This window comes from Montipora foliosa, chromosome 3 (genome assembly GCF_036669935.1).
Source record: "Montipora foliosa isolate CH-2021 chromosome 3, ASM3666993v2, whole genome shotgun sequence".
Classification (NCBI taxonomy): domain Eukaryota; kingdom Metazoa; phylum Cnidaria; class Anthozoa; order Scleractinia; family Acroporidae; genus Montipora; species Montipora foliosa.
In genome coordinates this window covers 13,022,296-13,033,409 of record NC_090871.1, presented here as the reverse complement: position 1 = coordinate 13,033,409, position 11,114 = coordinate 13,022,296, and positions in this window count along the sequence as shown.

The window sequence follows — 11,114 nt, the reverse complement described above, 5'->3', positions numbered from 1 at the left end:
ACCCTGCGAGCAGAGCCTTTCTAAAACTCACCAGAGAGCTAGCAACAGAGGCTCTGCAAAAATCTTGTCAAGTCTTTTTTTTTAATTCGCCGCACCCCAAGCTGGGCTAGCCACTCCGGTCAAACCGGTTTAGGCAGCGCGCGCATCATATTTTTGACAAGGCGAAGGTCAAAATCGTGCCTTCTGTACGAAAATCAATATGGCGTCCAGGAGTGCGATCGAGACTTGGCCTGGGTTTGAAACTGTCTCCAAGCAACGGCTTACGCATGCTAAATAAAGACGTACGATTTCTGCTGAGTCTCTTCTTTCTCGTCCAGTTAAGGAAGTCTCTGCTGGCGCAGGACGGGACTAACTATACCTCAATGCAAATAGGTTGGTTAAACTTGATGGTATGTTACCCTGAAATGTAAAGACCCACCCCAATTCGCTCATTCTTCTGAAATTGGCGTGAGCTGTAAGGCTTATTACGGCAACGGAACAGCTCTATGCGCCTCGTTGGCTATCTAATAACATGTCATATCCGACGCGTGCTCGTGGACTAATTGTCTAAATTTAAGTGTATTGGGCCATTTCCGAGTTCATGTCTTCCTCTTCTCCAAAGCGAGTCTAATTGCGAAGTTTTTGTTATGGTAATAAGTTCTGCTTTACATATGAATGAAACTAATTTTTATAAGAAAAACTTTGCACTTAGACTCGCTTTGAAGAGGAGGCAGACATGAACTTGAAAATGCATATGGCCTATTATTTTTTTCTTTATCAGTTTTTCATCTTTTTTGTGTTTCACGTTGTTTCTGTTTCATAAGTTAATTTAATCATTTACTAAAAATGGCCCTTGGGTTTCGTGTCGCACAACATTATTCAACTAATTTCACCCAAATAGTATTTAAAACATTATGCCTTCATACATAAATTAATGTGACAGATAATGGAATTTTTGACATTTGAGTGACATGAGTATCTTGAAGGCGCTGGCATGGCAAGAGCTTGCGAAGGTATCACGGGATTAACCATATTCTAGACCAGTCAGTCTTTCATGACCAATTTGTTCTGCCCTTTGGTGTTTCCTAGCATGGCTACCTGTGCACACTTATTGAAATCTTCAGTCGCATTTATTCATTCATTCATTCATTTATTTTTTTTTTTTGTGGTAAAATATCTTTGTAATTTATAAGTTTGAGCTTTATTTGCTCTTTCCTCGGAGGTATTTGATCCATTGAACGAGAAATACGTCTTTAAACATTTATGGCCATGTAGATTAAATTACAGTTGATTTTTAAAAGTTTTTCGTATATAGGAAGGTACAGCGGGTTATTTTCGTTCGCCTATCACGACACGCTTTGAATCAAGACTGATTCATCCTAAATTAACTTTCTTTCCACATTAAATGTGTCATTTGATTATTGTCAGAACTTGATAAGTTTGTCTGTCCCTGATTGATATACCGGAAAGGGGTGGAACATAGCCACGAAATGACAGGGGTTTTCATAATGACTTCCTTCAATTAAAGAAAATAACTCATAATACTTCGGGAAATGATTGAGACGGGAGTTAAAGGTATATCGAATGAAGTGTGTTTTTAAAAGGTTTTTGGTGTGTTCTACTCAACCATATAATTGATTGATTTCTTACTTTGTGATTATTCCTATATTAGTCCCTATCTATCGTTATCACTATACCCTTTTCAGTAGTTTTTTAGTGATAAACGATTCAATTTAAGTCATTTTCTTGTTCGTAACGGATAATTATCTAGTCCGTGGTGAAGGTTTATAAAAGGAACTGTTACATTAACATATTAACAATGAAGAAGACATTTCATGGAACCACGACCAATTCAAATAAATGAATAATTTTGAGGATCAAAGATGTGTCAACACGAATCTATTTTTTTGCCTAAAAACGACCCAAAAACTCTGATTTTGGTGCTCTCGGTTATATTTCCAGATTGTAAATTTGAAAGAAGCGCTGAGTGTCTTTCGAGGATCACAATTTTTCGTACATATTTTCGAAAAAATTGGCGAGCGGTTCGAAACTCATATCCAGCATTTTAATCACAGCACAATGCTTAGAACAACATTTTCATTGTGCGGAGTTTGCGAGAAAGAACGTTTGTGTTCTAAGGACACCGATTGCAAATATAGTGACTTCACTTTTTCCTCAAGCAATCAAGAACTGCCCCGAGGCATGGCGTATCTACAAGCCACACTTCCTACTCTCGCTTATCTCGTAAGGGAAATGATGTATATTGACATTAAAGCTCAAGAAAATCCCAGAACACATAACACAATCAAAAACTCAAATTAACAATCTCAAAATGATCGTTACATAAGCGCGATGTTTTGAGATGTATTCTTACTTGCGGAGGCAGAGATATTGATTGCTGCAAAAGGACCGTAGGTTTGTTGATATTTCTAATTTCCTTACTAAGTTACATGGTAAATCCAAGTTGGAATCAGTGGGAAAAATATTTTCGTTCTAGGAACCTTAAAATGTTAATAAAAAGAACCTGTGCGAACCTGCTCATCTAACTCGCATCGTTTCTATTGGGGTCCCCGTATCGTGACTTTCTCAGTTTCGCGAAATTGTTGCCATTTTGGCTGTTGCATCAATATAACTTTGCGGTCGATAAATCATATCTCGACTTGTCTTTACAATTTACAGGTCGACATGAAATACGCTTAAACGTAAAACGAGAGACGCTACATAAACTCACACAGGTGTTATTTATTTTATTACTCTGAGAAATGGGATGGTGGATCGGACACCCAATAACCTGTTTAAATGAAACAATGTTAAAATCGATACTGTAGAGATATTTGCATGCTCGCGTGTTGCTGGTGAGAGTCCTATTCAGTCTTGATATCTCATGTAATAATTATTTTGGCCTCTTCGTGAAAATGTCAGGTGAAAATGTTTTGCACAAGTAGAGCAAGCAATTAATGCGGCGAACATTGATTGTCACGAAATTTGTGACCGCAAAGTAACATTTTTTTGCTACACGGACAAGAATCATTTTAATTGTTCGACTGGCTCAAAAGCATATCCGGAACCTTTTTCAAACACGAGCAAGATGACAACGCAAAGTAATCCAAAACATCGTGCAGTTTTCAAGAAAAAATCTCTATAGATCGCTTTTTGCATTAGTGTTACTGACAGGGTCATTTACATTGATTAATGACTGATCGACTTGTTGTTTTTTCTAAGTGTGTTTTCTAACCAACGAAACAGAATAAAATTAGCTCGTCCTTCTCTCAATCATTAAGAAAGACTTCGATCACGCGACCACGACAGAGCAGAAACCTTTTCACTTGTTATGATTTCAATAACATTTGCATGCTCAGGTAAGTCTTGGAAGAACTTTTAGAGTAATTAATGAGGAATGGTGCGGCCTGCAATAATTATTGTTGGGGAACCGTTGATTTCATCTGTTTCTAGCCATTTACAGTATTTGGTTAGGTATTGAGTGAGGGAGGTCTCTCAGTTTTAGTAAGAAAATTCAGAAAGAAGTCAAATGGCAGGACGACACAGCTGAAATGCAATTGGAAAAATTATATGTTCAGTGGTGCAAGAAGATTCCAGTAAAAAGCGAACGTTTGCTTGGAAATAACAATTATCGAGTCATACAATGGCCTGTAAGCGTATGAAGAAATTCTTTTCATGAAGATTCAAGTTGAAGAGAAATTAGCCTAGAGTGGAGTTCTTTCACTACTGAAGCAGCTCTAAATTGCAAAAATATCATGCAGCTAAATGCATGGCGAGCAAGCTCAAATAGATTAAACACCTTTCCAAAAAAAAATTATAAATTTCACCGGAGCCCTTGCACCAAGAGTATAGCTAAACACGTCGGATGTGGGGCTGTACAGTTATTTAGGCACACGTTTTTCGTAGACGGGAAGGCTCCGGGTTCAAATCCCATTGCTTTGACATCTACACATATATTTGTCTCCATTGGTCCCTAATTTCCCTTCAAGGGACTTTGTCGTCCTGAGATAGCATATCGGTTCCTTCACGCCTTTCTAATTTCGATACCGACACTTAAAAACCACCATGTATCCCATGCAGTGGCCCATAAACGTCTGATAATTTCCAGTTTTTAAAGATTTCGTTAAGCTTTTCGATCGATGAAAACTAATAATCAGATTCAGATTTACAATTAAATTCTCTTTGGCGCGTGCATTGCTTCTACAGAGGTACAGCGCAGTGGGCTTAAAATATCTATTTGTAGATGGAGCCTGATTCGTTGCGGAGGAAATTACTGCTATTATTCTAATTGAAGCGTTATCTAAAAGTTATGTACCTAAAAAGACTACATTAGTCGACAAAACTGGTGAAATGGTTAGAAAACTTGAATTAAATTAACAGCAGTTTCGTATGTTGTAGTTAATAAATCAGAAAGGTTTTGAGGTAAGCGCTGTCAAAGTTAAACATCAATTTACAACCAAACTGATAACGAAAGTGGTAAAGTGCCATCGTTAAATTGGATCACGCGAAGTTTATCGGGAAAACTCTTTTAGTTTACATTGAAATGCATGCTAATGAGTTGAGATACGGGTAAATAGACCCATGAGTGAATCTCCACTCTCCCTTGAACTTCGATGGGTTAAGCGTGTACTAGTTAAAGGAGGCTGAAAAGGTAGGATAAGCGGTTATTTTTTTTAATTTCCATGCAGCAGCTAAATAGATCCTCTCTGAGCGCTAAATGATTCAGAACTTTTCAGGGCAGATATTGACAGGGGTTGTTGAATTCAAAACCCACTCACCTGCGTAGTGTTGTCTTACTTTTATTATTTTACTCTGTCATCAAAAGGAATGTATTTTAGACCAGCCGTTCGGGTCCAGCATTTAATCTTATGTAAATAGGGAAGATCATTGCACCAAAATATTCAATCCCATTGTTCTTGTGGAAGGATTATGCGTTTCCGCAGTTGGAATTGAGGTCTAGCAGTATCCTGATTTTTGGCATAGCTTTTCTTTACTCTTTACTCTGGTTTTTCTCTAGATTTTATAGTCAGAGAGGCTCTTCACAGGGTGTGCACGCTTGTGTACAATTAAAAAAGTCTATCTTGCAAGACAGCGATTCCATCCGCTCTCGTTTTAATCTTTCTAAGTTGGCAGAAAAGAATTTCTGTCTCACATTGAAAAGGAGACCTCAACTTAAACTTTTAAATTTCTGGTTAATTTATGAATCTGGTATAGACAATGTAAAGAAAGTCTCACTGAACATCATGATAGATTGCGGAGGGAGACGTCGGCAGCCCTAAAATTAAAAATAATAATAAAGCTAAGAAATTTTAAACCGTAACAAAATAAAACCAAAGTTCTCTGCATTACCCACACATGTTCAGTATACATAAGTAGTTTGGAAATAACCCCAAAATACATTAATAATTTATGTGCTAAACCCATGAGCTTTGCTCCTCATTAGAATTCTTTTAGTATCAAGAATAGCAATGAGACCCGACTTGTTGTCCTCTCACATTTGGCACCATTGTCTCAGTGGACTCCAAAGGGACACTCTTTTTGTGGAATGTTTTTGAATTAAGTCGTTCAATAAACTCGCATGTCGTGTTTGATCGTACCTAAAACTGCTCGCCTTCGCCTACGGGTTTTGAAACCGATAACAAAAACCCCGGCTGCTCAGTTATTTATCCTGCTCGTTAATTTAACAGAACATAAACACACAGTTTAATTTGTAATTATTTATAATCAGTTATAGAATTACATTATCCGAGATACATAATTTAGTATCGTGTGCCAGTCTCCTTTGTCTTTAAATGGATGTTTTATCTTCGATGACTTTTGATGTCGATTCAAGATGACTGAAGGCTCTATTTCAATAACTTAAATTCAGCCTTTGAATGTTAACGTAATATTTCGTCGATGATTTTTGATGTCATTGAACAAAAAAAAGGCCTTCACTAACTCTTGAATTTTGAACCTAAATTTTGTCCTATAAACCCATGTTCTTCGGGCGCCATCGTAGCTTGATCAAAAATAAAACAGAAACAGCGATGATAAACAAGGTAAACCAACGCAAACTAGACGTATATTTATATAGTAAGAGGTCTGGAACCAAGATTAAGAAAAGAAGATCTTATTAATAACAGTAATTTGTTTAGAAAGTGGAATTAATGAAGATTTCTATGAAGTGATAGTTGATTCGGCCTTTGGCCTCGTCAACTATCACCTCATAGAAATCACGAAATAAAGCAGCTGCTTCTCGCTGCTTACGTAGACATTAGAAGATGGCTTAAGTTCCTGGATTAATAAGATTTCTTTAATTTTACAATGAAAGTCAGTTTTGCCCGACTCTAAAATGTCAAACTTAGATCATTTACCGTGAAGTTGGTTGCTGGGATTGCGATAACCTTTGTTTAAGAAAAAAACAAAATGACGCCTTCAGGACAAAAGGAAAAAGGCCCTTGTTAAATTTCACATAATTGCTGATCGTATTAAACCATTGGACACAACATCAAGGGGGATCATGATCAGTTTGACATTTTAATGTCACTACCCTCCATTGGTCATCTTCTTAAACATATCAAAAAGAAAAGTTATATTTTTTGTCTTGAGATTTTGAAAATGTATTTGATTAACACCTGACTGACAAAATTTTGAGCTTTGACTTTTATCCAAAGGCCGTTTACTTTGAGTGTAAGTTTTCGATTTCACGCCATTACTCACGTTCAAAACTGACCGTGTGGACCTCAGATGGTTGGATCCAGGAAAAATTGGCTATTATAGTTGTAAAAAGCGAGTTTAAAGTCTGTAAGCCAAAACCGCCGTGCTACACATTAATCTGCGACGTACGCACGCATTGCATTCTTAAACTAGTCAGTCTGATATCATTCCCTCCTCAAACCAGCTCTCTCAAGATCTTAAAATAAATAGGAAAATTCCAGTAAAAATAAATACTAAGGTGGCTTTTTGAAATCAAGGCTTACGATTTTCATCGCTAAATTAGCTAAAGCCCCACCCCCGGGAATGACAAGGCGGGCAAATGCCCCGCAGTTGCCCGGGGGGGGGGGGGGGGGGGGAAGGCAGCGACCAGTTGGAATTGAGTGATGCATTATGCCGTCGCCAGCGCTTTTAGATGTGCCTTATTTCAAATTGACGTAAACGAAGGTGAAGAACGCACTCTTAAAAAGTTAAACCTAACCCTATCCGAGATTGCGTCTGATAAACAAACGAAAAATTTCTTTGCTTTCTAGGATCAAATTTCAATTGTGAGGGTCTTCCACCATCTAATTTAAATTGCGTTCGTTCGGTAGCCAATGAGCCAATGAAAGTAACTTTGTCGGGGGTGGAAGCGGAATAATGACTGAATAATGAATAATGGCTTAAAAAAAGAAAACGAATAATGAATATTTAGCGTTCGAACATTCGGAATAAATAATTTTTGTGGTTTCCGTTAAAGAACAACGAATACGGAAAATGAATATCGACAAAATCATTAATAACTCGAAAAAATAGAAGGAATAATGAATAACTGAGATCTAATTATTCCGCTTCCAGCCCCGAAACTTTGAGACTAAAATAGCCATTTTCCAGCTAGGATTTTCTGCTTCAGAGTATATCACAGGTGGCATAGTCAGGATTTCAATCAAACTCTTATCGAAACAGCTTTGTTTGATTTCTTAGACATTTGATTTCCTTTCAGACGGTTTAAATTGGCCACAGGAAAGAATTCGAGTGAAAATCAGTTTGGAAGTCACGGACTACAGATGTATCGTCCATCTACATTAACATATGGTAATACTGAATTGTCCCGTGAAATGCAAGAAAAGTGTCGCGAGGTCGCCTCGGAACTGCGCATCATAGGGGACTCATTGGAAATACATCACCACAAAAGGATTGGATTAATAAATGACAATAAAAGAATATTCATCGGAGCAACACTGCTCGGAATTGCCACAAACATTTTGATTGGTTATTTGAGCAGAGTTCTTTCCTCGTGAGATTCTGTGGAGTGGACAGGATCATTATGTGGATGGCCGTCATGATCAAAAAACCTGTTTGCAGTTGTTCTGATAGTCATTAGGACTATTCTTAGACTAGCTTTTCCAACATGAAATTCTCGAGGTCTAAATATCCCATAAAGCCAGTTACTTCTGCGGACGTCATTATACCCCAGGAGGGGGAGAGGCAGGGAAGTGTTTTTCTCGAACACGTTCTCATGGAGAGATATTGTGAATATTTGATGGCAAAAAAATAATAATAATAATCGCATTTGTGAGTATGGTTTTCACTTTTTTGTGCCTTCTATATTGACCGACGAATCTATTTTATTGCTTTAAAAAATGACAAGTTTGATGCTCGGAATCTCTTTTTTCTTCTTTTTTTTTTTTATCCCTACAATCTTTTACCGAAATATCGCGTATCCTGATAATTAACAATTATTGGACGAGGTTGAGCAAAATATCGTGATTTGTCAGTGGCGAGCAGATCAATTATTTCCCGAAGGCGAAGGCTGAGGCAAATAATTGATCTGCGAGACACTGACAAATCACGATATTTTGCGATAACCGAGGTCAATAAATGTTTTATCATTCGATCACCGAGTTTGTTTTTGGTTTTTGTTTTCGGGAAGCCGTAAGCGCGCGCTGCCTTGCAGAGTCGAGTAATGGCATCAATCAATTGGTTTCCTTCTCAGCATAATTATAATTGTAGACTTCAAATTGTACTTACAGTCAAACGTTCAATAACACTAGGTATCAACAAAGCTGAAGAATTTCACAGTTTTCAAAGCGTATCCCGACAACTGAAGCTTTTGTGTAAAGCTCGCCGTTCTTTTTTCTGGCTTTAGCGTAAAATCTCTACAGTACATATGCCAACTTGTCCTTCGAGTCGATGACACGAGTGACTCTTCGTCTACCTTTCTTTCCTTGAGATACTCTCGAAATACGTTGAATGCAACTTTTGTTCCTTTTTTAGTATTCTCACTGTTCTTTCGATCAACTAAAGATGTCGAATCATTCTCTGACAGCTCGGGGAACCGATCTGCCATTTTCTCACAAGAGCATGATTTCAATTGCGCATGAGCAGAATATTATTTGCAGCAAATACTTATTTGTAGGCAGTTATTTCCAGGTCACGTGGTGGGCTCTCGGCCAATGAAAGGGAAGGACAAAATACATCGAATGATAACCCCTATTATTTTTCAACACATGGTGACATGTCCAATTATGGTCATAGCGCGCTCAATATTCGTCGTGCGTATTCAACAGATTGCGACATACGTAAGTTGCTTCATTTACGACTGATGGTTGCTCTTGGTATCCGAAAGTAACTCCACTTGTCCCTCGTGTTAATCAAGAGTCCTCCTTTCACCTGGTTTATTTTTATCGACTCTGCTATCTGCCGTTAACATTGCATCATCACGAAATGTGTTCCCATGATACTACTCATGGTATCTTGTCTTCATGCTTTTCACGAGAGTGCTTCCACATCACTGAACCTCCTTACCGCGGGTGTAAGCGCTTCTGGATGTCTCTCCATAAACTTTTGGCGGCAAAGTTGACATGCCAGCTCATAAGTCACACCGTTGGTGCGACAAAATCCCTTCCCACCAATGCTGCAGACCAGACAGTTGTTTTTGCTGCACCGCCGTTCATTTAAGGTAATTCCTTAGTATTGCATTGCGCATCCCAACTGCGCACGATTTTCGCGTCATTAGCGCGCGCACATGAGCACCTGCGCACACAAAACGTAAGAGATTTCGCTCAAACTAAACCCGATAACGAAATAAATGCTCCTTTTCTCTCAAACGAGCAAGGTGACCCCCGATTTTTTTTTCAGGTATTTGCTAAGAACGGTCTAATAAAGAACATATTTGAAGAAGAAAAAAAGGTTGATAGTAGAACATGAAATTTTTTTGGAAAACAGTTCCGTACTGGGTGTATTTTACCCAAGGCGAGGACTTCAAGCTAACCACGGAACTGTCCCAAAAAGTGCACTATTCCCACAAGCAGGGAATCAAAGTCGGCGTAAATGAAGCATTACTGCTTATGTAAATAAAAGAAGCTTTATTTTCAAAATAAAATTTTGTGTCTTTGAAGTAACCAAGACTTAATTCTGTATGAAGGTGATTCGAATTTTTAACGCGAAAACAGTAAAAATACCCCATTTTAAGAGCTTGCTGACGCGTAAACAAGCACGGTGACCCCATTTTTTTATTGCATTTTTTTAATGTTCATATCATGAATGTTAATTATGCCAAGTTTCCAAAAACGTTTGATAGTAGAACAATTTCAAGGGAATTACCTTAACGGGTCTGGCTTTTGTAACATCTGCTTCAAGGTGATGCCTGATCTCTCAACTTCATTGTTCTTAAAGGACCTTACTCACCCACTTTACATTGCGCGCCTACATTGCTTCAGTCGTCATATTCGGTGCCCCCGAAACTCTGAATCAGTTCTATGACTGTGTAAAGTAATCTGTTTCCATCGGACATGAAGTGGGCTATATAATTCTGTTTTCCATTGGAAAATAACCTATGTTTATTAGAAATAAGCTATTAGAAAGAAGCTATGTTTGTTAGAAATTTGAGTTTCTAACATTATTTATGTATGTCTTGCTCTTCGCAACATGTTATCGGGTGGAAACGGAATCGTTGTTGAACCGTTGGCTCTTGGAGTGACAGCGAAGGGTACGGAAATTTGCAAATTCCTCGATTAACGGCTGGAACAATCAGAATTAATGTATTATCATTTTTGGAAAATGAAGAAATAACTTCTTGGACTGCATTGTAAGGAATCACGAACAGCAAATCCACCTCGTCTTGGAGATCTTTGTTTTGAATTCGCTCATTTATTGTCAAACTTTATAACACTTGACAGAAAAAGAAACTTACGAAAACCCGGTATCTTGCCATCATTTGACACAGATGCTTCACTGTAAACTGCAAGTAAACATGCCGCGGTAACTTAATCACGGCGCCCGCTGAATTCCGGTGATGTCACGTTCGATTTTGCGATTTATTTGTTCAGCCAAAACTTACAATAACAAAATTGAACGTAAGAAAAATCTCCCAAAAGGTTTGTCGCTGATCGTAACTGTTTGTACTCTATATTCACGGTTCAAAATTAATGTTGTTTTCATGTCGTAAATATGTTATT